The sequence below is a fragment of the Aotus nancymaae genome, unplaced genomic scaffold (genome assembly GCF_030222135.1).
Source record: "Aotus nancymaae isolate 86718 unplaced genomic scaffold, 86718_ANA_hifiasm-v0.15.2.pri h1tg000016l, whole genome shotgun sequence".
In the NCBI taxonomy this organism is placed as follows: Eukaryota; Metazoa; Chordata; class Mammalia; order Primates; family Aotidae; genus Aotus; species Aotus nancymaae.
This window is the reverse complement of record NW_026988428.1, coordinates 45,591,689-45,618,334: the sequence shown is the minus strand read 5'-3', so window position 1 is coordinate 45,618,334 and position 26,646 is coordinate 45,591,689. Positions and strand designations below refer to the sequence as shown.

At 37.7% G+C, this 26,646-nt stretch overlaps 1 protein-coding gene across 5 annotated transcripts in view; it reads left to right on the top strand.

Moving 5' to 3' along the window:
- Positions 1-26,646, top strand: part of TAFA2 (TAFA chemokine like family member 2) — a 507,397-nt gene that overhangs the window by 298,667 nt on the left and 182,084 nt on the right. The window contains exon 1 of one of the 5 annotated variants that reach the window (XM_012444925.3): positions 19,863-19,883. The exons of the other annotated variants lie outside the window; for them this stretch is intronic. The gene's annotated coding sequence lies outside the window, so the exon portion shown is untranslated. Of the gene's footprint in view, positions 1-19,862; positions 19,884-26,646 lie in introns of those variants that run through there. 5 annotated transcript variants of the gene reach the window in all.

Below are 26,646 nucleotides of genomic sequence, written 5' to 3'. Positions count from 1 at the left end.
GTCAGCCAGCTGCTTCTGTTATTGGTTATGCTCAGCTACGTGAACTTTGTGGAAATCAGGCGGGAATGTCTTATTCCAGCAGTTTTTAGTTAGTCATGTAAATGATGTTCTTAACATTGAAATTGTATGGTCAATGCATAACATGGGAGAGCATCTCCTTCTACACTGTGGATTGTACCCCGAAAATCCATGAATTGTCTTGCTAGTTCATGCCTGTGTTCTGAGAGGCTGAAAGAAAGAGGTTAGATGGATTAGCATAACCTGCAGCCCCCAACACACACACACACACACACACACACACACACACACACATTCTCACACTCTTTCTTCATATTCTCTTTTGTGACCTTGTTTTTGCATTGCATTGAAAGTTACATAGACAGTTGAATTTTTGTGGTCAGGGATTTGTCTTATGTATTTTTGTTCTTTCACACCATAACCTCCTTTAATAATTATTAAATGAATGCCCCATCTGTACACATTTAAAAGGCAATATGCTATTTGTTCCTTTTAGTAGCTTAGAAAATTTTTCCTTAAGCAGATTCTTGTCAGGGCATATTCCAAACTTTGATTAGTCTCTTTAAAACCCTACTAAAACCTTCCACTTTAATTTTTCACAGGTTTATGGTGCCTCTTAATTTGTGGAAAAACTAGAGACTTTTAGATGTGACCACTCTCAATTCCCTGTTTTCCCATTCTAGAAATATGTAGTGAGCAGTTTCCTATCCCTTTAGTGCTCTTTACTACATCTGCCACTGCTGGTTAGTTCCTTCCTACACGATTATCCCTACCGGCTGCCTTATCCTCACACTCTCCTAGCATGTGTGACAACTCAGTCTTTGGTAGCCATCTTTCCCTTTGCTTCTCTTTAAATATTGGCATCTCTACAGAGATTGCTTTTCTTTCACAGCTCTGCTAACACCACACTCTTTCCTGGCTGATAGCAACAGGACTTAGTCTTAAGTTTTTCCCATATACTGGTAAGTTCCAAATGTGTGTTTTCTAACCTAGATGTCTTCCGCTAGGTCCAGTGTCTTATATGCAATGTCCTGCTTGCCAGCTTTGCCCCTGAGAAGAGTCTGTACCTTATTTACCTCTGTACCCCTAAGCACTCTTAGGATGCTCTAGAATTTAATGGCTTTCCTCATACTTTGGTTACTCACCTCCATTTTTACACATAAAATAATAGAACCTTGAAAATGCTGTGACTTCAAGGTCAAAATGCTTGTTAGAGTTTATGAATTTGTGACTGACTACTCATCCTGTGCAGGGCCCTGGATGCCTTTCTCTCCAGATTTTCTGATATGTGAACATCCTTCACTGTGTCCATGGGATTACAAACTGTCATCTCTTGTAACTCTCCAACAGTGAAGTGCAGGCTCCTTCATGCAAAACTGGCTTCCTGAAATTGCTCTACTGGATCACTCTAGAATTAAAAATTACACTTTAGGCCGGAGAATAAACTGACTTGGGGAAAAAGCTGATAACACTTTGGTTTAGATTTGCTGAGAATACAACATTCTAGGCCGAGTGCAGTGGCTCATGCCTGTAATCCCAGCACTTTGGGAGGCCGAGGTAGGTGGATCATGAGGTCAAGAGATTGAGACCATCCTGGCTAACATGGTGAAACCCTGTCTCTACTAAAAATACAAAAATTAGCTGGGCGTTTGACATGCGCCTGTAGTCCCAGCTACTCGGGAGGCTGAGGCGAAAGAATCGCTTGAACCAGTTGAACCAGGGAGGCGGAGGTTGCAGTGAGCGAGACTGTGCCACTGCACTCCAGCCTGGTGACAGAGCAAGACTTCGTCTCAAAAAAAAAAAAAAAAAAAAGGCAATACAACATTCTGATCATACAGTTAAATATAAGAATGGGAAAGATCATGGGATATTACATAGTTCATTCCCTCATTCTTAGATACAAGCAAAACCATGTGTATGTTGCTCCATGAAGAAGTTTGCTTAAATTTACTCTGAGTAGGTTAATGTTCTTTAATGATATTATATTTATCATTAGTGGACCATAACTTGGTATCATATTTTGAGTATCTGGTTCTTGGCAGACTTAAAGTTCTGAGACATCTTAGCACTACATATCACTAGATTAGAAACTTTAAAAATCTATGTTCTTTGTGTATTTTAGAGCCTACCTGGAATCCATATTTTTGTGTATTAGTATCTTCTCACGCTGCTAATAAAGACATACCTGAGACGGGGTAATTTATAAAGGAATTCAGATTAATAGACTCACAGTTACACATTGCTGAGGAGGCCTCATAATCATGGCAGAAGGGGAAGGAGGAGCAAAATCACATCTTACATGGCAAAAGGCAAGAGAGAGTGTGCAGGGGAGCTCCCTTTTATAAAACCATCAGATTTCATGACACTTATTATCATGAGAAGAGCCCCAGAAAGATCTGTCCTTCAGATTCAATTACCTCCCACTGGGTCCCTCCCATGACACATGGAAATGATGGGAGCTACAAATCATGATGTGATTTCAGTAGAGACACAGACAAACCATATCATTTCATCCAGGTCCCTTCCAAATCTCATTTCCTCACCTTTCAAAACCAATTATGCCTTCCCAACAGTCCCCCAAAGTCTTAATTTATTCCAGTATTAACTAAAAAGTCCACAGTGTTGTCTCATCTGAGACAAGGCAAGTCCCTTCTGCCTATGAGTGTATAAAATCAAAAGCCAAAGTTAGTTACTTCCCAGATACAATGATATACAGGCATTGGGTAAATATACCCATTCCAAATAAAAGAAATGGCCAAAACAAGGGGGCTACAGGCCCATGCAAGTCCGAAATCTGATAGGGCAGTCATTAAACTGTAAAGTTCCAAAATGATCTCCTTTGATTCCATGTATCACATCCAGGACACACTGATGCAAGAGGTGGGCTCCCATAGCCATGGGCAGCTCCACCCTTGTGGCTTCGCAGGGTAAAGCCCCTGTCCTGCCTGCTTTCATGGATGTTGAGTGTCTGTGGCTTTTCCAGGTGCATGGTACAACTATCAGTGGATCTACCATTCTGGGGTCTAGAGGACAGTGGCCTTCCTCTCACAGATCTGTGAGGCAGTGTCTCAGTGGGCACTCTGTACGTGGGTTCCAATGTCGCTTTTATCTTCTACACTGCCATAGCTGAGTTTCTCCATGAGGGCCTTGCCCCTGCAGCAAACTTCTGCCTAGATATTCAGGCATTTCCATACATCCTCTGAAATCTAGGTGGAGGTTCCCAAACCTCATTCTTGACTTCTGTGCACCCACAGGTCCAACACCACATGTAAGCTGCCAAGGCTTGGAACTTGAACCCTCTGAAGCAACAGCCTGAGCTGTATATTGGCTTCTTTTAGCCATAGCTGAAGCTGAAGCAGCTGGGATGCAAGGCACCATGTCCTGAGGCTGTATAGAGCAGAGAGGCCCTGGGCCCAGCCCATAAAACCATTTTTTTTTCTCCTAGGCCTCCAGCCCTGTGATGGAAAGTAACTGTGCAGAATGTCTCAGACATGACCTGGAGACATTTTCCCCACTGTCATGGTGATTAAGATTTGGCTCTTCATTGCTTATGCAAATTTGTGCAGCTGACTTGAACTTCTCCCTAGAAAATGAGTTTTTCTTTTCTATTACATCATCAGGCTACAAATTTTCCAAACATTTATGCTTTGCTTCCCCTTTAAACATAAATGCCAATTCCAAACCATATCTTTGTGAATGCATAAAATCGAACAGTTTTAACAGCAGCTAGGTCAACTCTTGAATGCTTTGCTGCTTAGAAATTTCTTCTGCCAGATACCCTAAGTCATTTCTCTCAAGTTCAAAGTTTCACAGATCTCTATCTACGGCAGGGGCAAAATGCTGCCAGTCTCTTTCCTAAAGCATAGCAAGCATGACCTTTACTCCAGTTACCAAACAAGTTCCTCATCTCCATCTGAGACCACCTCAGTCTGAACTGCATTGTCCATATTACTATCAACATTTTGGTCAAAGCCATTCAACATGTCTCTAGGAAGTTCCAAACTTTCCCATATCTTCCTTGCTTCTGAGCCCTCTAAATTGTTCTAACCTCTGCTATTACCCAGTTCTGAAGTTGTTTCTACATTTTTGGGTATCTTTATAACAGCACCTCACTACCCAGTACCAATTTGCTGTATTAGTCTGTTCTCATGCTGCTAATAAAGACATACCAAAGACTGAGTAATTTATAAAGGAAAGGAGGTTAAATGGACTCACAGTTCCACCTGGCTGGAGAGGCCTCACAATCAAGGCAGAAAGCAAAGGAGGATCAAAGTCCTGTCTTACATGACCCCAGGCAAGAGAGCATATGCAGAGGAACTGCCCTTTATAAAACCGTCAGATGTCGCAAGACTTACTCACTGTCATGAGAACTGCACAGGAAAAACCCACCCCCATGATTCAGTTACCTCCCACCAGGTTCCTCCCATAACATGTGGGGATTATGGGAGCTACAATTCAAGATGAGATTTGAGTGAGGACACAGTCAAACCGTATCACTTTGTAATTGAATTCATGACATCATCCTCATAACTTACCAAGTGTGATATTCTGCAATGTGGTGAACCACATGTAGCTCTTTTGTGTTTGCAAATGAAGATTCAATATTTGGAATGGGTATACTTTTTCTTGACAACCCATTAAGGATCAGTTTTGTGTCTCTGAAGTTACTCTGAATTAGGTAGTATTCTTTGTTAAAAGAGAGATTAAAGAAGTAAAGATGCATGTTAACAACATGATTACTAGTTCAGGCTTTCTCCATGTATACTCAGATGAATTGATAAAGTATTGAAAAGCAGAGAGCTCTGGGGCCTGTGTGTGAGTGTGTCTGGTGAGAATCAAGAGTTGCCAAAATCATTTTGTTAAGGAGCTTAATAAAATGAGTATTTGCCTTTTCAGTGATTTTCAAAGTTATTTTCCCCTGTGTGTGAAAAGGAAATCTTGCATTATGCTTTGCTTTTATAAGTGAGGAGGACAACAGCTTTTCCTTGATTGAAGTCTCATTTTGGACAAATTTGATATGAGGACATTTTTCCTGGTTACCCCCACTGTCTTTGATATATGTAACAATGATCTGTCTAGTGATACTGAGATTATCTGATGTTGCTAATTATGTAAATTTATTTAGCACTTTATAGTTTACATATTCATTTACATAAAATATTAAACCTAATCCTCAGTGTTAATGAAATAATACCAAGACCATGTTAACTTCTGAGGGGGTAAGCTAATGATTTATTTTATTTAATTTGGATCATCATTGTTATTCATAACTCTCTAAATTAAAATCTTGATGTTAGGGTGATAGTAATGTTGGGTTATTGAACTATAGTTTCAAAAGAACTGCAAATTTATTGCTCTTTCCTTTGTCGTACTTGTTATTCCAAATAATTACCACAATTAGAGGGCCTGGTAATGGCCCAGACTTTTGAACAGTAATATAATCTTTTGTGGTGTGAGAAGGTAAGAAACTATCTTCCTAAGGTAGTCATTAAATAGCTTTTCTAGACTATAGGAGTATTATATACTGCTGAATTTGGCATAGTAATTCTCTACAAAACAGAATAATACCATTTGGTCATATTCCTAGACATAACCAATTAATTATTATGAAGCAGAGATCCAGAAATTGAAAAGAACAAAACCTTTTGAATGTCCAGTGGTTACTGAAGGTATGCTTTCCTCTGATTGCTTTTTAGAATGTCAACCTGCTGAAGATATTATTTTTAAAAACATATTCATTGGTAAATAAAATCAGCACAGTGGATTTTCAAAACATTTTACTGAATCAGAGTTGAGGACAATGAAACATTTATTAACTAAACCTGTAGGCACACTGGAAATTTGCAAATAGACTGTTTTTTAGTATCATTCATTTTATGCCCAGATCAATAATTACAGTGTGATTTTTTTTCCAGTGGGATTGAATGAGAGAAAGGGAATTAGTCTAAATTTTTGTTCCATATGTATATCATAAGTTGCTAAGGGGAATCTCATAAACCATGAGTTAGTTGAGAATTATAAACACAGGTTATTAACCGAGTCTTTTCTTTTTGCTGATTATGTTTTCTTCTTTACTTTGATTGATCATCAGTGGGATTAGTAGTAGTATTCCCATTTTATCTAGGAGGTAAGTGAAGCTATAAGCTTTTTGAAATTAAGGACAAAATCTTACTTTATTTTTATAGCCCTAGCACCTACTACAGCACCTGGCATGCTCTGAGAATATTTCACGAATGAAATGTAATATGCTCAATACAAACGTAAAAGGCAGAGCCACATTTTTGAATTTAAATCTAAAATTTTTACTCTAAAATTTAAATCTAAAATTTTGCCTCCCTCTTTTACTCTGCCTCTTAAATACATGAGTTTTGGGGGAGTTTGTAACACTAGGAGAAAACAGGTAGTGTTTTTTGATCTAAATGTCCAGATTCCATACTGGAGATTGTTTATATTCAACTGGTATGGTGGCTGCACAGTCAGAGAACCCATTATGTGTGTGTTATATTTTTTAGAACACCACCACTAGCTGCTGGAGTGTATTGACTCTGATAAACATATTTTATGTTTATCGAATTAAAAATGTGGTTGATACAGATGGATGCTTTGAGGTTTCCACTTCTAACTTCTATAATATTGTGTCAGTTTCTTAGTGTCTGAGAAGTGTAACTTTGAAGATACAGAAATCTTCAGTAATTTCAGATGATAGATCTTGAAAAGAATAGCAGGACTTGCCAAAAGCCAGGCATTTTTCTCAAACTACTTAGACTATTATTATTCCATTGTCTGGAAAGGCGGATAACTTAATGAGTGTAAATTACAACTGACTTTGTAAAGAAGAAGCTTCTGCTCTTGCATTCTCTCAGAAGTAAAAATAAGTGAACTTTTTGACTTTGTGAGTGCAGTTGCATTTTTGACTCACAGTAGTTGACATACAGAAAAAAACTAGAAATTTTAAGTGACTATTTCTTAAAATTAAAGAATAGCAAACAAATCAAGCAATTTATCCAAGATTTTAAAATTTGACATGAAAATTAAAAAAAAAACCATAGCATTGTTTTTTGGTGGTTATTTGGTATTAAGAGAAGCTTTTAAAAATTTATGTATCTAATAAATATTTATTGAGCCAGGCAATGTTCTAGACTCAGTATATGGGAACACAGTGGTGAACAAGACAGAAAAGGTTTCTCTTATGGAACTTCGATGCTGGTGGCAGGAGTCAGAAAATACACCAAAAAATTTATAAGTAAATTATCATTGATAGCAATGTTCATTGTGGTGAAAATGAATTGGGTGCTGAAGTACATATAATAGGAAAGCCTCTCTAAAGAGATTAAACTTGAACAGAGAAAGGAAGAATGAGCAGTGTAATGGGCTTCAGAACTTGAGTTTGGCATTTTTTTCCCCAGTTTTGAGAATATCATTTTTTAAAAAATTGTACTTTAGGGATCTGCAGGATTGTTGCATAGGTACATACAAGGCAAGGTGGTTTGCTGCCTCCACCCCTCTTTCACCTATATCTGGCATTTCTCCCCATGTTATCCCTCCCCAACCTCCCCAACCCTGCTGTCCCTCCCCTACCCTGCCACAACAGAACCCAGTGTGTGATGCTCCCCTCTCTGTGTCCATGTGTTCTCATTGTTCAACACCCGCCTATGAGTGAGAACATGCGATGTTTGATTTTCTGTTCTTGTGTCAGTTTGCTGAGAATGATGGTTTCCAGATTCATCCATGTCCCGTAGAAGAAAGTAAATAAGGGGGAGAAGGATAGGTGGTCAAATGACAGAGGCAAAATAAGGCCATATCCCTAATAGTCTATTAGGTTATGGTAAGGAGGTTGGGATTTTATTTTGAGTCATAGTACATTGGTACTACACTGTAATTTTTCAAGTGGGGCAGTGGTGAGATTTACATATGAAGTAGAAAATGGTGGCTCTGTATGTTATTAGTAGAAAGAATTGTATGGTGAAGAATAGAAGCAGAAAGATCAGACAGGAGTTCATTGTTGAAATGAAGGTCTGTCTTGGGCAAGAATGCCGGTATAAAAAAGTGAATGGATTTAATGTATACTTAAGATGATGGGATGACAGATTGGAAATGGGAATGAGGGAAAGAGGAAAAACATGATGACTTATGAATTTTTGGCTAGACTAGAGCAATGAAGAAGAATGGGAGAGGGATAGTGGGTAGGGGAGAAGGATGAAAATGCATCACTCTACTCAGGGTATGTTAGGTTTGAGATGCCTTTTAGCTACCTAACTGGTGGTGTCAAATTCTCAATTGAATGTACAGGTTTGGCACAGATAGGATATCAAGGTTGGAGAAAAATTTTTGTGAAAGAACAGGGAAGAGGTCATATTAAAGCTGTGAGGTCATCTGGGTCAAAACTGTAAACAGAGAAGGCTCTAACAGGATCTCAGTTGCTTCAGTAACCATCAGAGGTCAGCCAGAAGAGCAAATGCCAGCAAAATGCCCTGAGAGCGAGAGGCCAGTAAGGCAATAGGAGAGCCAAGATTGTGAGAGCGTTCAATGCTTCACTCCCAGAAGAGAGAAAAGTGTTAAAAAATAAGGATATGCTCAACTGTATTCATGTTACCTAGAGGCCAAGAAGAGGAGGACAGCAAAGTTAACTCTAGCAGAGGAGATTGTTTCTATGCTATTTTTAAATCTGAGCATTGATTGTATGCCATCTCCAGCTTTGAACTGGATGGAAATATAGAAAGAAGTCATGTATTGACATTTTTAAAGGTAATGACAGTTGGTCATCTTTTATATGTAAAGCTGTTACAGAGATAATATATATTTCCTTGGATTCATAGTTTGGCTGGAATTCTTCAGTTACATCATTTTGTAGACAGCCTTGGTTGAACAGGTTACGAAGAGGCTGGATTCCTGTAGTACTATACCAGAAAGATAAAGGTTTTTTAACATTCCTGCACCATGATTCCATCAATAGATTTTAATGAAATAGTTTAACTGGCAGAGGTTCAGAGCTAGAAGCCCTATCCACAGCTATAGCTAGCTATGTGCTATACAAGTAATAAAACTGTGTTCGATAGAAGTTATACTGCTATCCTAGTCATGTGCAATGAATAAGAAAAATTTGATGCCTGTGCATGAAAATGTTCAAACAGAATCCATTCTTAGAAATGATATAATGGCAGATCAGAGGCAAGATGTATATCTATCTGTATTATAATAATCAGTAACTGACATGTTATACAATAAAAAATTGTTTCCCGATGTGTGTGAAATAGATAATTAATGTAACAAAGCTGCATGGAGCCAAATGTTTGATTAGAATGGTGCCTTCAATTCAACTTTAACTCCTATAGTACTACTTCTTACCCAAAACAAATACTTTTTACAGGCCGATTACTAATGCTTTCTTCAAATGGCTTCTGGAGAAAATAAGTTTTTGTTTTATGTATTGTTTATGTTGAGTGTCTTTTATTGTTGTTATAAGAGTAGCATATATTTGTTTCATTACAGTTGGCAAGTAACTGTAATTTATAGGATGTTTTTCAACTACAAAGTTGGCAGAATAGAATTAAAATTATTTTTAAAAAGTGAAATTGAAGAGTTAAAACTGGGAAAGCAAATTAAATTTGATAATGTTAGAATCAGTATGATAAGAAAATATACAAAACACTATTGGGAAAAGATTATCAGTCAAGTGAACATATGTAGAAATACATTTGGTAAAGATTGTTATAAAGACACATATTTGGTTAAGTTTGTGGAAAAGTGTCCGGCAGCTTCTTAAAAGAGATTCCAGTAACTTGTAATTAAGTATACTGAAACATGTAATCACACCTACAGCTCAAAATTCCACAAGAATTGGCCAATTTAATGAAAAAACTTGACATGATCTTGGTGTCTTGGTGATGGAAACTAAAAAATGATGATACTGTCTGCTTACTTGAAAAATTATTCATTGTTCAGAAATTAACAGATATCAATGAAAGTCACAGATTAAAAACAAGCATTGTTAAAAAAATTAATCTTCAGTAACAATCAGGGAAATGCATAGTAAGGCAAAAAATGGATATCATTTTATACTCACTTGATATGGTTTGGCTATATCTCACCCAAATCTCATCCTGAATTGTAGTTCTCATAATCCCCACATGTCATGGGAGGGACCTGATGGAAGGTAAATGAATTATGGGGGTGGTTCCCCCATGCTGTTCTCATGATAGTGAGTGAGTACTCATGAGATCTGATGGTTTTATAAGGGGCTTTCCCCTCTTTACTCAGTACTTCTCTTTCCTGCCATCATGTAAAGAAGGACATGTTTGCTTTCCATTCCACCATGCTTGTAAGTTTCCTGAGCCTTGCCAGCCATGCTTAACTGTGAGTCAGTTGAATCTCTTTCCTTTATAAGTTACCCAGTCTTGGGTATGCCTTTTTTAGAAACATGATAATGAACTAATATACCACTAGAATGCCACAGAAATAGAAGTCTTTCTATATCAAGTGTTGACAATGTGTGGAGTAATGGAAACTTACACATTGCTGCTGGTGGGGACATAAATTGGGATAATCTCTTTGGAAAACAATTTAGGATTATCTTGTAAACATAAACACATGCATTCCCTATGACCAATAATTTTTTTTCTCATGCATAAATCCTAGAAAAACTCTTACACACAGGAATCAAGAGAGGTATAAGAATACTTCTAGTTGTATTGTTCACAATGGCAAAAAACTGGAAATAAATGTCCATTTGACAAGAAATGAATGTGTATACTTTGTTATATTCACACAGTAGATTATACATCTGTGAAAATGAATTTACGATAACTGGATGCAACAACACAAATTCATCTTTGAAATATAGCTTTCCCTCAGTATTGGAGGAGGATTGATTTTAGAATCTCCCACAGATGCTTAAATCTCTGCTGTAAAATGGCTGTAGCATTTGCATATAACCTATGCAGAGCTTCTTGTGTACTGTAAGTCATCTCTAGATCATTTATAATACCTAATACAATATAAATGCTATGTAAATAGTTGTGACACTATATTGTTTAGAGATAATGACAAGAAAAAAAGTCTGTACATTTTCAGTACAGAAGCAGTTTTTAATTTGTTTGAATATTTTTGCTCCATGGTTGGATGACTCCATGTGATGTGGTTTGGCTCTGCGTCCTCACCCAAATTAAATCTCCAGTTGTAATCCCCATAATCCCCACATGTCCAGAAAGGCACGTGGTTAATGGTGATTGGATCATGGAGACAGTTTCTCCATGTTGTTTTTATGATAGTGAGTGAATTCTCATGAGATCTGTTGGTTTTATAAGTGTTTGACAGTTCCTTTTTCACACTCTCTCTTCTCTTTCGCCTGCTGCCATGTAAGATGTGCCTGTTTCCCCTTCTGCCAGGATAGTAAGTTTCCTGAGGCCTCCTCAGCCATGTGGAAGTATAAGTCAATTAACCTTATTTTCTTTATAAATTTATTTATATAATTCTTAGTTCTTTATTATCAGTGTGAAAATGGACTAATATGACAAATTGATATCAAGAGTGGGGCACTGATATAAAGGTACTTGAAAATGTGGAAGTGACTTTGGAACTGGGTAACATAAAGAGGTTGGAACAGTTTGGAGGGCTCAGAAGAAGATAAAGATGTGGGAAAGTTTGGAACTTCCTGGGAACCTGCTGAATGGTTTTGACCCAAATGCTGATAATGATGTAGACAATGAAGTCCAGGCTAAGGTGGTCTCAGATTGAGATGGGGAACTGGAATGAAGGTCACTCTTGCTATGCTTTAGCAAAGAGAGTGGTTGCATTTTGCCCCTGCCCCAGAGATCTATGGAACTTTGAACTTCAGAGAGATGACTTCAAATTGGAACTTATGTTTAAAAGGGAAGCAGAGAAAAAGGGAAGCAGAACATAAAAAGTTGGGAAAATTTGCAGCCTGATCATGTAATAGAAAAGAAAAACCCATTTTATGGGGAGAAATTCAAGCCAGCTGCAGAAATAAGTAATGAGGAGCTGAATGTTAATCATCAAATCAATGGGGAAAATGCCTCTAGGGCATGTTAGAGACCTTCCCTGTAGGCCCTCCCATCCCAGGCCTGTAGGCCTAGGAGGAAACAAAAATGGTTTCATGGGCAGGGCCCAGTGTCTCTCTGTTGTGTGCCACCTCTGAACTTGGTGCCCTGCATTCCAACTATTTCAGCTCCATCTGTTGCTAAAAGGTGCTAAGGTACTACTTGGGTTGTTGCTTCAGAGGGTGCAAGCCCCAAGCCTTGGTGGTTTTCACATGGTGTTGGTCCTGTGGGTGCACAGAAGTAAAAAATTGATGTTTGGGAACCTCTGCCTAGATTTCAGAAGATGTATGGAAATGTCCTGGATGTCCAGGCAGAAGTGTGCTGCAGGGGTGGAGCCCTCATGGAGCATCTCTGCTAGGGCAGTTCAGAAGGGAAATGCGGAGTTGGAGCCCCTACACAGAGCCCCCCCTGAGGTACTGCCTAGTGGAACTGTGAGAAGAGGGCTACTGTCCTCCAGACCTCAGAATTGTAGATCCACCAACAACTCCCACCATGCATCTAGAAAAGCTGCAGACACTCAACACCAGCTGTGAAAGCACCTGGGGGATTGTGTAGGGGGGTGGGACTGTACTCTGCAAAGCTACAGGCTCATAACTGCCCAAGACCATGGGAGCCCATCTTTTGCATCAGTGTGACCTGGATGTGATATATGGGGTCAAAGGAGATTATTTTGGGGCTTTAAAATTTAATGATTGCTCTGCTGGATTTTGGATTTGCATGGGGCCTGTAGCTCCTTGGTTTTGGCCAATTTTTCCCATTTGGAATAAGAGCATTCATCCAATTATACCCATGGTATTTTGGAAGTAACTAACTTACTTTTGATTTTACCAGGTCCTAGGTGGAAGAGACTTGCTTGTCTCAGATGAGAGTTTTGACAGACTTTTGGGTTAATGCTGAAATGAGTTAAGACTCTGGGAAACTGTTGGGAAGGCAAGATTGGTTTTAAAATGGGAAAAAAAAGTGATACCTGGGAGGGGCTAGAGGCAGCATGATATAGTTTGGCCTTGTATCCCTAACCAAATTTCATCTTGAATTGTAATCCCCATAATCTCCATAGGTCAAGGGAGTGACCAGGTGAGAAGAGATTGGGTCATGGGGACAGTTCCCCCCATGCTATCTCATGATAGTGAATGAGTTCTCATGAAATCAGTTGATTTTATGAGTGTTTGACAGTGCCTCCTTTACACTCATTCCTCTTTCTCACTTGCTGCCATGTAAGATGTGCCTGCTTCCACTTCTGCTATGATAATAAGTTTCCAGAGGCTTCTCCAACCATGCTGCATTGTAAGTCAATTAAACCTCTTTTCTTTATAAATTACTCTGTCTTGGGCAGTTCTTTATAGCAATGTGAAACTGGACTAATACATTATGGTTGCAGAACCTACAGATATGTCCTGTATAATGCTGAGTGGAAAAAGCAAGTTTCAGGAAATTGCACGTAGTATAATGCCATATTTATAAAGCTCAAGCCAAACAAATTGAAAGAATACATTAGTTAAAGATGTACATTCAGCATCATTTTTTTTCCTCAAGGACTTGCACATCCACTCTACTTGGGTCCTAAAATTTGCAGATAGCAAGGGGTTTGTCTTTCAAGAACAATGGTAATGTTATTGTTATTAAATTGGTGATTGGTTTGGTAGGTAGTGGTTCATATTTATTTTATTCTTTTGCTTTCTAACTATACCTATGTTACCTATTTTTATATGTATCAAATAATACGGAAGAGTCATATTGCATGAAATCAGTCATTTTTGAGATCATCTGGATCCTCAACAGAGATAAAATGCTATCTAGATTATCATGTTATCAGATAACATTTATATCCCATTTGCTATTTGTATCACAAATAGCTTGACGGCAGGCAAAAGAAAGGAAACATCATAGATGACGCAAACAGTTACATCTCTCTTTAAAAACTTAGGTTCTTGGGTCTCTTAGAAATCAGAATATATATTAAGCATTTTGGTTGATAATGTGACATGTTATTCAGTGCCTGCTGAGCCCTCTTCTTTTTTCCTTTATTCAATTTTAGAAGTGTTGGCAAGATAAGAATAAGGAAAATCAAACAAATCATCTGCCAAAAAGCTCACATGTAAGGTAGGCAAATAGTGCTGAACTACTGATTAACACAAGCAGATTGAAATCCTTATAACTTAAACCTCTCTAAGCACTGAGAATGGCAAGGGAAGAGCTTCAAGCATCTGAAGTGGCCTAGTAATATCAGGAACAATGATGTCAACATGAATCCAAGTGCTTGCCAAGTGCTGTGTATTTAACTGAAGAGATAATTGTATGCAAGTCTATGGAATCCCTGGGTAGATGAAAAGTGTGGCGTTTGGAAGATTATTAAATATTTCATAATGTTTTTTATATTCATGAAAGTATAATATAATTAGATCTTGGCTTAGTTTGTGCTTTTGACTGCCATTGTTAATTTTTTTTATTCCAGAATTTTATTAACTCTCAACCCAGAGCCATTACTTTTCTTGTGAACCTCATACTTAGCTTTGGCTAAGTTTAAGGCTTTAAATGAAATAAAGAAATGAAACAAAAATAAAGAACTGGCTTTCCATTGTCTCATCAATAAGCATAGATTTTAGGTACCATCCTGCTGACACACCAGTCTTTGGTAGTTGTATTTCTTTTCTTCCCTCCCTTTATATCCTTTCCTTCTCCTCCCTTCCTTCTCACTTCTCTCTCTCATTCTCTTTTGTATTCTCTCTCACCAATTGCTGGATGGATTTGTAGTTTCCTGAAATTCTTATTTACAGGACACTGTTTTTGGGGAGTGCTAGCTTCTTTATATAACCAGGTATTTGAAGAGTTTGTATAATCTCTTCTCTGATACGTATGGTTAGGACACTAGGTTACCAGGTTGTATTTTACTTCTCACTAGGGTACCTAGGCATGGATGCCTTCATTTTTTCATTCACTCATTCATCCAATAAACACATATTTTGAGTACCTACTATATATACCTGTAAGGCATGAACTCCTATGATACAAAGATGAGAATAACATATTTCCAGCTTCTAAAACTTTCACTCTCTGAAGGGATTGCCCAAGTTTATGATTTACGGATGTGAACTGCCAAACATCTGAACTGTTAAGGTAATCTAATAGTAAGCATGGACATTATTCTTGGGAACATGGGCCTTTGTGAACTGTTCTCTCCAGCTCCTTACTTTACTGTATTTGTGTTTGCTTTGGATACTTTGAGTAAATCTTAGGTATCAGTTCTTAAACCTAGCCGTAAGAGCTTGGAGTTTCATTGAGTTAATATTTGGGGAAACTGTTTCACTTTTTTAGTGTGTGATTGGGTGGATCAGGGGAGGGATAGTGTATTCTTCATGGATGGTGAAAGAATGTAGAAGAAATAGGTTTTTTCTTTTTTTTTTAAAAAAAAACATGAAATTAAGAGATTTGCCACCTACTTGTAGCTTTAAGAAGGGTAGCAGATTGTTTAAAATCTCGGCTATGTCTCATTTTTCTCAACTGATATAAAACACATATTTATGATTCTATTTTTATTGTCTGACTAAATTTCATAGCTTTCTCTCCTCATAGTCCTTCTGGATAGCCATGCATTCATCCATGCTTCTATCCATGCATGTTTATTGGCTGATGGTTAGGTACTAGACCCTGAAAGTACACAGGGCCCTTGACCTTGAATGGAACTTCAATTTTGTCCTTGGGTTCATATAGGGAAACTAAGAAAATACTATTTAAAAACAGTGAAGGTGGAAAATACAAATGATAGTAAACATGCTGAGAAAGAGGCCTGTTTAGTCTGGACAGTATAAATCAAAACATAACCACATGATAGTTTGTTTAATAATCAGGAGTTTTCTGCATCCATATTTTATCAGTTCTAAAAGCAGTGTCCATTTGACTTCAAATGCAGGATATGGCTAAGAGACAAATTCCTTTAAATATTAAAAGAATTTAAGATTGTTTTAGCTGTGAGCTTTGAGTTGAAAATTACAAGAGCCATGCAGGCAATAATTACTCTTTAATAAACCAGGGAATTCTGTTTACCAGACTATCACTCTTTTGTTAACAAGAACATAAAGTATTATGGGATAACTGCATCCATGTACAAATATCATCAGGACTTCAGGTAAGTGATAGATGACTGCAAGATACTGAGAGAAGTTTTAAAGATTTAAAAAATTGTCTTTACTATTTGTCTTCGTGCTATTCAAAATGCAGCACTGTCTCTTTGCTGCTGAGCTGCATTTGTAACTGTATTAGTGAATATCTGATTTATATTTTGGAGGAGATCCAATGCATATATCCACATTAATGCAACACATGCAAAGGTCAGGAGGTCCAAAGGTTGGTTCCCACAGCAACTGACCTTTGTTTCTCTGGAGTTTGGCAGTATTTGCTTTCACTTCATATTAGCAAAACTTTTCTATTTAATGGTGTACATCATGGAACAGTTGTTATGAGAAATGTTATTTAGAAATGTCTAATTCCTATTTATCAAAACTTCAACTTTGATGTTGTAGCTATTTTATGCTTCCCATATTCATGAAAAATAAAGGGAACTGGGAACATAAAAGAGAACATGAATAATTTTTTCCTAAATGATTATCTAACAATCATTAATTTAGCTATCAAAATGTCTTCAAACAACTAATTTTGAAAGTGTCTGCATTTCTTTATGTGAGTATATAAATAGTGGGGTAAATTTTTACAAACGAAAGTGTAGGAAAATGTTTGATTAGAAGTAGAATATTTTTATGTACATATATCTTTGGAGTTTTTTAGTAAAATTGAAACCAACAAATGCCACACTCATATTCACTATGTTCTTTCTGTTCAAATGGAAGAGTTGTCTGCACTGCTATTCAAAGTCAACCTGTCCATCACGGTCTGGGTCTTAATCTTATTTCCTCTCATGAACTTTGGTCCTGCCATTATTTCCTCTCACTCCTGAATCTTCCACTTCTCCCTCTCTACCAGATCATTTCCATTACACTCACATTGTCCTGTATCTCCCCAACCCTAGAGCTGCTACCCAATTTTTGTTCTTCCTTTCATAGCAAAGCTTATTGGAAGAGGTTTCTATATTCATTGTATCCAATGTCTTTATCTGACTCCAGAGGGTCTTCTGTTCCTCCCACTTCACTGTAGCTGCTGTTTTTTAAGGTCACCAAGGCTTGCTTGCATGCTACCAAGTGTAATGGTAGCATGCTACCAAACTAATTTTATTCAACCCCTAAGCTGTAGTCAAAACTTTGGACTCAGCTGAGTATTTCCTTCTTGGGATACTTTCTTTCTGTTAGTCTCTGTGAGACCTTATTCTTCTGACTGGCCCCTCCTTCTCAATCTCCTTTGCTGTCTCTTTTTCCTCTGTTCCTCTTTAAAAGTTAAGGGTGCTTTAGATCTTGGGTCTTCTCTATTTATAATCTCACTCAGAGTTCTAAGGTTGTTGGCAAATAAAAATATAGCATTCTGAGTTAAATTTGAATCTCAGACATATTTTTTTTACTGCAAACATGTTCCATGTTTTATATATACACATTTATTTATTTACTTATTCATTCTATAAACTATTAGGACACACTTTATTATTATTATTATTACTATTCTTTTTGTCAAGATGGAGTCTCACTCTGTAGCCTAGGCTGGAGTGCAGTGGCACAATCTTGTCTCACTGCAACCTCTGCCATCCAGATTCAAGATATTTTCATGCTTCAGCCTTCCAAGTAGCTGGGACTACAGGCACATGCCACCATGCCTGGCTAATGCTTTTGTATTTTTAGTAGAGACGGAGTTTTGCCATGTTAGCCAGGCTAGTCTCGAACTCCTGACCTCAAGTGATCTGCCTGTCTCAGCCTCCCAAACTGCTGGGATAACAGGCATGAGCCACTGCACCCGACCAGGACATACTTTAGTATAGGTATGTCTTATGCAATGTTTTGGACATATATTAAATAATTGTTCATTATTTTGGAAGTTCAAACTTGACTGGGTGTCTTATATTTTAGCTGGCATCCCTGCCCTGAGTGAGCTGATTCACATTCATGGTGTTAAATACTATCTATGTGCTCTAGATGTTACTTCTCCAGAAGCCTCAGGTTAGTCTTCCCAATTTCCTATGTAACATCTTGGGCATCTGTCTTCTCAAACTTAATATGTCCCAAAGACAGTTACTCATTTCTACTTTCTCTCCGTCATAGTAACTACACTGCTACTCATCTGGTTTATTAAACCAATTATTTTGACTATATCCTTGATTCCTGTCCTTTTTGCTACCCTCTTATCAAATCTCTGACCAAATTCCAATGTCTTTATATCCAAAGTATATCACAAATATGTCACTTTTCTTCCTCCCCACTGATGGCTTTATAGGTCAGGCCATCATCTTAACTTGCTTGGGCTGTACCCCAGCATCCTAGCTGTTCTTCCTATTTCTACTACATTTACCTCCTACAACACTGTTTATGCAGCAGCAATTTTTAATGTGATCTTTAAAAAACATAAATCAGATCATTTTAATTGCCTGGTTGTTTCAAAGCCCCCTCCACTTTCACTTTCCAATGGCTTCCCACTGTACTTTGAATAAATCCCAGTTCTTTTTCATGGTCAGCAGGCTTCTGTGGACTGACTCCTACCAGGACCACTCTGTTGACTCATGCATACTGCCCCTCCCATACTGCCTTCTGTCTATTTCACTATTTCAATTCCTTTAATTTTGCCCAGAATATGCTTATATGCTCCCCTACCTTCCTCCTCCTCCTCCTCCTCCTCTTCCTCTGCCTTCTTTTTCTTCTGATTCTTTTTCTGATTCTGATTCTGTTGCTTCTGCTTCTGTTTGTTCTGTAACTTCTTCTCCTTCTGTTGCTTTTGCTTCTCCTGCTTCTGCTGCTGCTGCTTTTCTTTTCCTCACAGCTGGTTTATTTGGCTAAATCTTTCTTACCATCCTATATAATGTTGTTTTAGTCCCCCAGGCATTGATCAATACTGAAAATTGTCACATTGGTTTATTTAGGTATTCATTTATTTTCTCCCTTCTGGAACATACATTCCATGATGGAGGGACTATGTTAGTTCTGTTAATTACTTTATTTACAGCTCCCGAAATAGAACACAGTAGGTCCTCAATACATATTTGCTGACGTTCGGATTAGTGATTTTCTGAAATAGATCTGTGCCACTATATAGCAAGAAAATTCCAGGATGTAATCCTTTTTTGGATCAGAAAATAGATAAAAAATGAAAATATTTTCACTGCTTTTTTTTTTTCTCCTACTGGCACTTATGCTATGATGTTCAGGAGGATACGCTGGTGAAAAAACAGCAATCAGCACCAATGCAAACACTGGAAATGGTTTCATCTGCTGGAGTGAGTTGGGTCTGTCCCTGGGGAAAAGCCTGGCATATTATAGCTAGTCAGGATCCTACAATAGATTGTCTTTCAAAGTCAAAATTCAACCTGTCAAGATGTGGAGAAAATGATTTGTCGCCTGAAGAGATGGCAGATTAATACTTCTGAAAGACTGTGCACTAAACCCCCTATAGCTACTTATTTGTTCTACTATTAAGACCTCCCTCCCTCTGGTATAGGAAACGCTTTGCACAAAACAGCACATTTGCTTTGTATATAGACATTTCCCTTGCCCCAAGATGGGGTTTCCCAGTGAGGTGTAACATTCATTAGTCCCTTTGGACAATGCAGCCTGCTGAAACAGACCTGTGTCTTTATCTCACAGATACATTTCAGAATCAGAATGCACTGGATGACTGGGGGAAGCTGTGATGTATGAAGCAGAAAGAAGATTGATTTTTCACAAGGTACCTTGTACCTGGAGTAATGAGAGTGGCAAATTACTTGCTCACTGAACAGACATGACAGGAATGTCATAGAGCAAATTTATATTTATGCAAACACACTGGGGTCACAGAGGTGGGAATCCACAAAGTGACCTTATCTCTGGAAGATATCTCTTTAAATCACCAGTTTGCACTGGGAAGCCTACACTCAGCAAAGGCTGTATAATAGCTGCCTAAAAACCAAATCTTCTAATGAATAATGTAATGCTCATGGTACAGTAAGAAATAGGATAAATTGTGGTGCCATTTTAAAATGAGAGTCTTCAACTCACAGGCTATTTTTGGTGTTCATCTTGGATTTTGTGGCAGTGGAACATAAAATATCTACTTTAATAGAGTAGAAGAAATGGAGTGATTTATCCTAGTCATCGTAGGCCTTTAGAACCTCTCATTTGGTAATAGAAAAAGTCAGCGCTTGATGGGGAAGTGGATAATTTTTCTGTGTGTAGGCAGTCCAATGCATATAGAACACATAAGTGTCTCAGAACATTTGGGACAGACAAAACAATTTAAAAAGTCTCTAAATGACAGAAGGATATGGCTGTGGTATTCGGCAAAAACATTTCAAGATTCTTAACACAGCGGTTGATACAATTCACTTTAAAAAGCACTGCTGATGCTTTTAGCTGTAAACTATTAAAAGAATATTAAAGTAATAATTTTGTTCTGTTAATGAATTTAAAAGTCTGCTGATTTTAGCAGGTAGTCTTGGATTTAGAACAATTCTTTCCTATTTGATATCCATCTGTTGATTATCCATCACTCATTTTTTGAGACCCTGGTTTGTGTCTGGAACTACGTTAAATGCAAGGTAGAGAGCAAAGAAACCAGCCAAGTTCTCAGCTCATTCCTAGTAACCCATATTGTAATGTTAGATACATCCAGAGAAAATCAACGCTGTTAAGTCCAGTAGCGCAGATCGAGTCATGGGGAACAAGGCAGAACACATTCTAAGAGAGGTGTTATTTGCCCATGTTTATTCCTTTTGATCTTGTTTCTTAGAATCTTGACTGCTATACTCAATAGGGTCAGCTTAGTCTAGATATCCCTAAAAAACAATGGTGACATTCTTTAACCTGGTACCTTATGAGACAACAGAAGGTGCATCTTCCTAAGTGCATCATGTGTATTAGCTAAATCAATAATTGTGTTACTTTTATTGGGTAGATTCCACCATTATATCTACTCTGCAGATGGGAGATGAATGGAGAGGGAGTTGTGGTAACTTTCCTAAGGACACTCAGATAGTTAGCAATCAGGGCCGGCCCATTGCTGCTGGAAACATAGTCTCCAACCACTCCAGGGGAGTTTAGCCTCCAGTGGAGAGGGGTAGGGTTAGATTTTGTTAAAAATAACTGAGTCCACCTTTGGAATAAGAAATAGGCTGTGAAATTTACCGTGAAATAGACTAATATATGTTTATACTAGAGCAGGACTCAGGTATTCATTTCTGGGACCTATTCACTGAAAATCTGGTAATTACCACATGTTGATCCACTCTGAAATTCCCTTCCTTTAGATTGTTTTGATCCTCCTTTGTGCCCACACCTTTTTTACCTCCTACCTGTATTTGTTGGACTGTTGCATCCTTGTTTGGGGACCCTAAATTTTATTCAAAAAGTCTTTTTATCTACTTTATCTTTTAAGTGCACCTTCTCACTGAATTTTTCAATGAGTACATCGTTTAAAAGCTTTGCAAAATGCGAGTTGTTATCTTTGGAAATTGGTTATTCTTCTCTGCTTGTAGGAGAATGTGGCTATGACTGCTTCCTTCTGGTCTATTTTGTGTTTTTTTCCATGTGGTATGTTTTTAAGGTACAATTAAGATTTGAACTTACTTTCAGTGAGAAGGGTCCTGTACTGGAGCTCACGGCTTTCCCTCCTTGCCAGATACATGGATCCACCAGGCTCTAATCACCTAGGGACATTCTAGTTTCATCATTGCATCTTCCTGACCATTGTGTTAGGCTACACTCCTAATAGCAATTAGCTAACCCTTGTGTTTTCTGTATGTCAGGCGTTATTCTAAGTGCTTCATCTGTCTTAAGTAATTTTGTAATAAGGCCAACTCTACTAGGTAGGAAGAATTCTTTTCTGCATTTAACAGATAAAAAGCTTCCATGTAGGTAATAGGCTGTCAAGGTAGACCTAGTACTCCAGACTTCCCTGCCAAATAGTTACTGACATATTGGAGTCAAATTCAGCTTGTCCTGCGGAGGGGCAGAGAAGTCTTCTTGAAACATTTAATAGTGAATTTCAGTATGGGACTTATTTCTTACTTGGTCTTCTCTGTGACTCTTATTATTTTTTAGCTATGGCAGCCCCCCCACTCCAGTTAATTCACATCTACTAGTTGAGCATTTATTATGAGCAGGTCCTACTTTATATATTTTAATACATTTCATCATCAAAGCCCTTTAAGAAAGCATTATTATTTTTCTTATTTCATAGTTGAATAAATTGAGGCAGTTGTTAATTTTGCCCAATGGCCCAAAGTTAGCAAATGTCAAAGCTGGGATTTGAGTCCAGGAAGTCTGGTTCTCAAGTTTCCCACTATTCAGTGCCATCATTACATTATCAATTATAAAGTGGTTATAATTATAGCCAAATTATGCCAGTAGCCCACAAATTAATGAACCATATTATTTTATCCTTAAGTGCCTGTAAGAGCTAACAATATAAAACAAAAGTCAAGAACCAATCCTTTTTTAACTGTACATCTCTTTCAATTAGAGTGTAAGCCTTTAGTGATTAACTCCAGTAAGTGGACACAGATGTGGACCACTGGGACCCACATGAGACCTTGCCACTGTGAGGGCCCAGTGTTGGAATCAGGCCTAATGTATGTTCTGAGGATCCATTCTGGTAGGCAAAGCATGGCACTTACAGATAAGGCAAAAGCAATATAGCCAGAGTACTCTTAAGGAGGGCAGTGGAGATGCAAGTGGGAAATCAGTGTGAAGAAACATTGTCCGGAGGCAGCCAAGAGCAGGACTAAGTTTCAGAAACAGTACTCCATGGGGGAGTGGTGGTGGGGGAAGGGGGTCATAGAAAGAACAAACTGAGGTCTTCTACAGGTGCCCCAGAAAAGGAGTGAGGCCTGGGAAAATGACAGCAGCTCAATTTCCAGAACTGGGGCAACACATGCAAGCCAGACTGACAAATGCCATGTAACTCCCATAGCAATGGGCCAGGTCTCTTTAAATTTTTTATTCTGAATGCTAGGTTTGAACCTAATGCCAGGAGGGAGGTCTGAGCCTAACGGAGGAGAAGATAAGTTCTGGCTTTGGAAAAAATGCTTTCTTCTTTTCAAAGGGAGCCCTTACCCACAGCATAGCCCCTCTTATTTATTAACCAACTGTTTGACAAAACTTGGGGTTATGTCTAGAGTTGAGTGCGTGCCATTGGTTGTACACTCTATTTTCCATTCTGATCGGTTCTTGTGATGGAGTCAAGATAGTATCCTTAGACATGCTGTCTAATGTGCACAAGAAAGGAGAAGAGAATCATTTTGTCTCCTATTCTATCTGTCTTGGAGGATCTATCATAGTATTCTCCTTAATCAGAAAGTGGGAATGAAACCTGTTCAGACATGACATAACACCCACACTCAAGTCACTGGCATGAATGGAGAAAAAGAGTGACACTTAAAAGTTCCAGTAGCAGAGAACTTCAAATTATTTCTGTTTATCATTGGGGACCATTATGTAGTTTTCCAGCATACCATTGCCCTCTGAGTTATATTTTAATGTAGTCGTCAGTTTTCATTCTTTACACCTTCAGAAAGAAAGAAAGAGCAGAATCAGGCAAACAGCAAAGGTGAACTGAGGTGGAGGACACATGCTCCCCAGATGGTCCACAAATTGGCTAGTATCCCCAAGTAGATTAAAACTTAATTGTATTATCATCTACATTTAATATTTGTACAGTGTGGTGTCAGCAGATGGTATCAAGGGTTCTGTGAACTCGATTATTTTTATACAATTCTCAGTATGGAAGTTGTAGGACTATGTTAGATAAATGAAAAAGGACCAAAGCTGCTGTGGACCCTGGCATTATGTCATTCTTTTCCCTGTGTGTAAAAGAGCAACTATTATGAATGCCAGGAACTCTTTCTATATTCTTTATCAGATGCATAGCATGCTCACTAGTTTTGCTATAGGATGATATGCTAGAAGGTACAAGAGATTCATAATAAGGGGACCTGCATATGGGTCCTAAAGCTGTCCCTTATGGGTATACTCTGACTGGGCAAGTCACTTCACCCATCTGAGCCTCAGTTTCCCTATTTTTATAATAAAATATCTTATTCACTGTATTGAATTATGACTGTGAAATATTTCGTCCATTTGAAAGAGGTCTGTAAAAATAAGAAACTATAAATTTAGATACTCCCTATGGTAGAAACAAAGAAGTTTATTTAGCGAGTATTGTCATACTTCAGTTAAGAAATGTGGCTGAATTTTATTAAGGGATGGAGTGAAAAACTCTTAAAAGGATGCAGGGTACCACATTTGAAATGCTTTTGTTTTTATTTAAGCTTAGATATTATCTTTTAGCTTCTTTTTTTTCTCTCTCTCAAATTATTCTTTATTCTCTTATTATAACCCTCTTCATCATAGTACAAACATATTGCATAGTAGTTTTAAGATACAGTACATATTGGTAGCCTAGGGAACATATTTTTGTCATGTTTTCTTTTGTATTTATATGGAGTATCATAGGATTCAGAAATGGTAAAGTCTTTCTGAAAAAAATTACAAACTCTGTACTTTATTGATACCAATCTTTCCATTGAGCATCTCAAGTTTTTAAGATAGCTTGATTAAAGATAAATTCTGAGAAATGCAATGCATCTAATATTGAGAGTGGCATTCACTCGTGTCCTGCTAAAAGAGAGCAACTACAAACATTTGGAACTGCAAATCTTCAAAGAATGTTTTTCTATTTATGTTAACTGGAAATGGTAGTGGTGTCATATAAGCTAGTGGCAAATACTTTATCCAAAGAACTTGTTGACTGGTTTTCTTTGGAGATGTTTGATCATCAAATGACAAAGAGAATTTGTTTAGATTTTACATGTTTAAGCTGATGCCCTTTGCAGTCCCCCCATGCCTCGCTGGTACCTACTACATTAAGGGCAAACACTTCCATGTGGCCGTCACATCCTAAATATTCTGGGTCGGTTCCATTGTTCCAAGTTTACCTCTTATTCCTCTGCTTAATGCACTTTAGAGTAGAGTTAAATGAGATTACTTGCCATTCATACTCTTTGCATGTTCTAAATTCTGTGTCTTTCCTCAGCCAGCTCTTTTGGCTTGACATTAGTTTCTTCCTATCTCTGTATATTAAAATCTTACCAATATGTTAAGGTTTAGTTCAACTATTTCCTACTTCAGATCAAGGTTCAACATTTATCGAGGACCTACTTGGTGTAAGAAATAGTGAGAGTGCTTCACATACGTTATCTAATGCAGCTACCAAAACTGTGGGGTAACTGGTATTCGGAAGAATCTGTTCATTCTATCATGAGTTCTTCCAACTCAAGGATTACAGAAGACCAGAATACTGGTAATTTTCTATTTTTTAATTTCATAGATAGAAAATCTGCATTAAAGTAATTTACTTCAGTTCAAAGAACCCAATATGGGTGAATACATACTTAGACTCAAACTGGTAGTTTTGATTATTGGTCTGGTGCTTTGCGTTATTGGTCAAAATTTCATGAGGGCACCTTTTGACACCTTAAATTTAGTATCTCTTTCTAAGCCACTATAATCCCTTCTTCAGTATTCATACATCATTCTCTTACTTACCTGAGCTCACAAATCTTTTGTTCCTCTATTACAAGTTATTTGAAGGAAGCAGTAAACTGAGGCTTGCTGATTTATCCATTATAGTGTCCACTGTGGGGCCTTGCGTAAGATGAAAACTTAGTAATTGCTATTTTGGATGCATATATCATATTTCCACAAATCAAACTTTGAGTAAGCAGCTGCGTTTTTCTTATGTTTACATGATAGCAAGTGTGTCTGTGGTGCTAATTACGCTATTCCAATGACACATGTGTAGTAAATAATGCCTTGACTGTGGTTTCAGGCTAAGTGCCTTTTTGAATTTAATTAAGATAATGCCATTATATTCTTTTCTTTATGAAAATAAATGAAAAACAATACATTATCACAAACCAGTAATCTACTTATTAGCTGAAAGATGAAATTTTTTTTGTTTACTATGCTATCATCAAATCCCAAATTAAGAATTTACAAGTGTAATCAGATTATGGGCTCCATGTGTGCAGGCAGGGACCTTGCCATTTTCACAGATATATTGCCAGTGTTTAAAATAACAGTAGATGTTTAATAATGTTTGTTAAATCATCAGGTTGTAGTTTCATTGGAGGATAAACTTTTGGCTTTGTGGGTAATGTATTATTAAGATTAAAACTTGAGAGACACTTTTATATAGGTTGTTTCTTTTAATCCTTGCAACAACCTTGTGTGGTAGTTAAGGCATAATCAACTGAGGCTCAAAGGGATTACATGATTCCAAAAATCATCTACCTAAACAGGTGGCCAAGTCTTGAATCCAAGTGTTGTTACTCCCAATCCTGCATTGTTTCTGTGTTATGTAGCAAGTAGAATATATAAACATAGCATAGAGCATTTGCAAGCAAATAAAGTTAGGCAGTTTTTAAGGTGCTTTCTGGAAGGTTACATGTAAT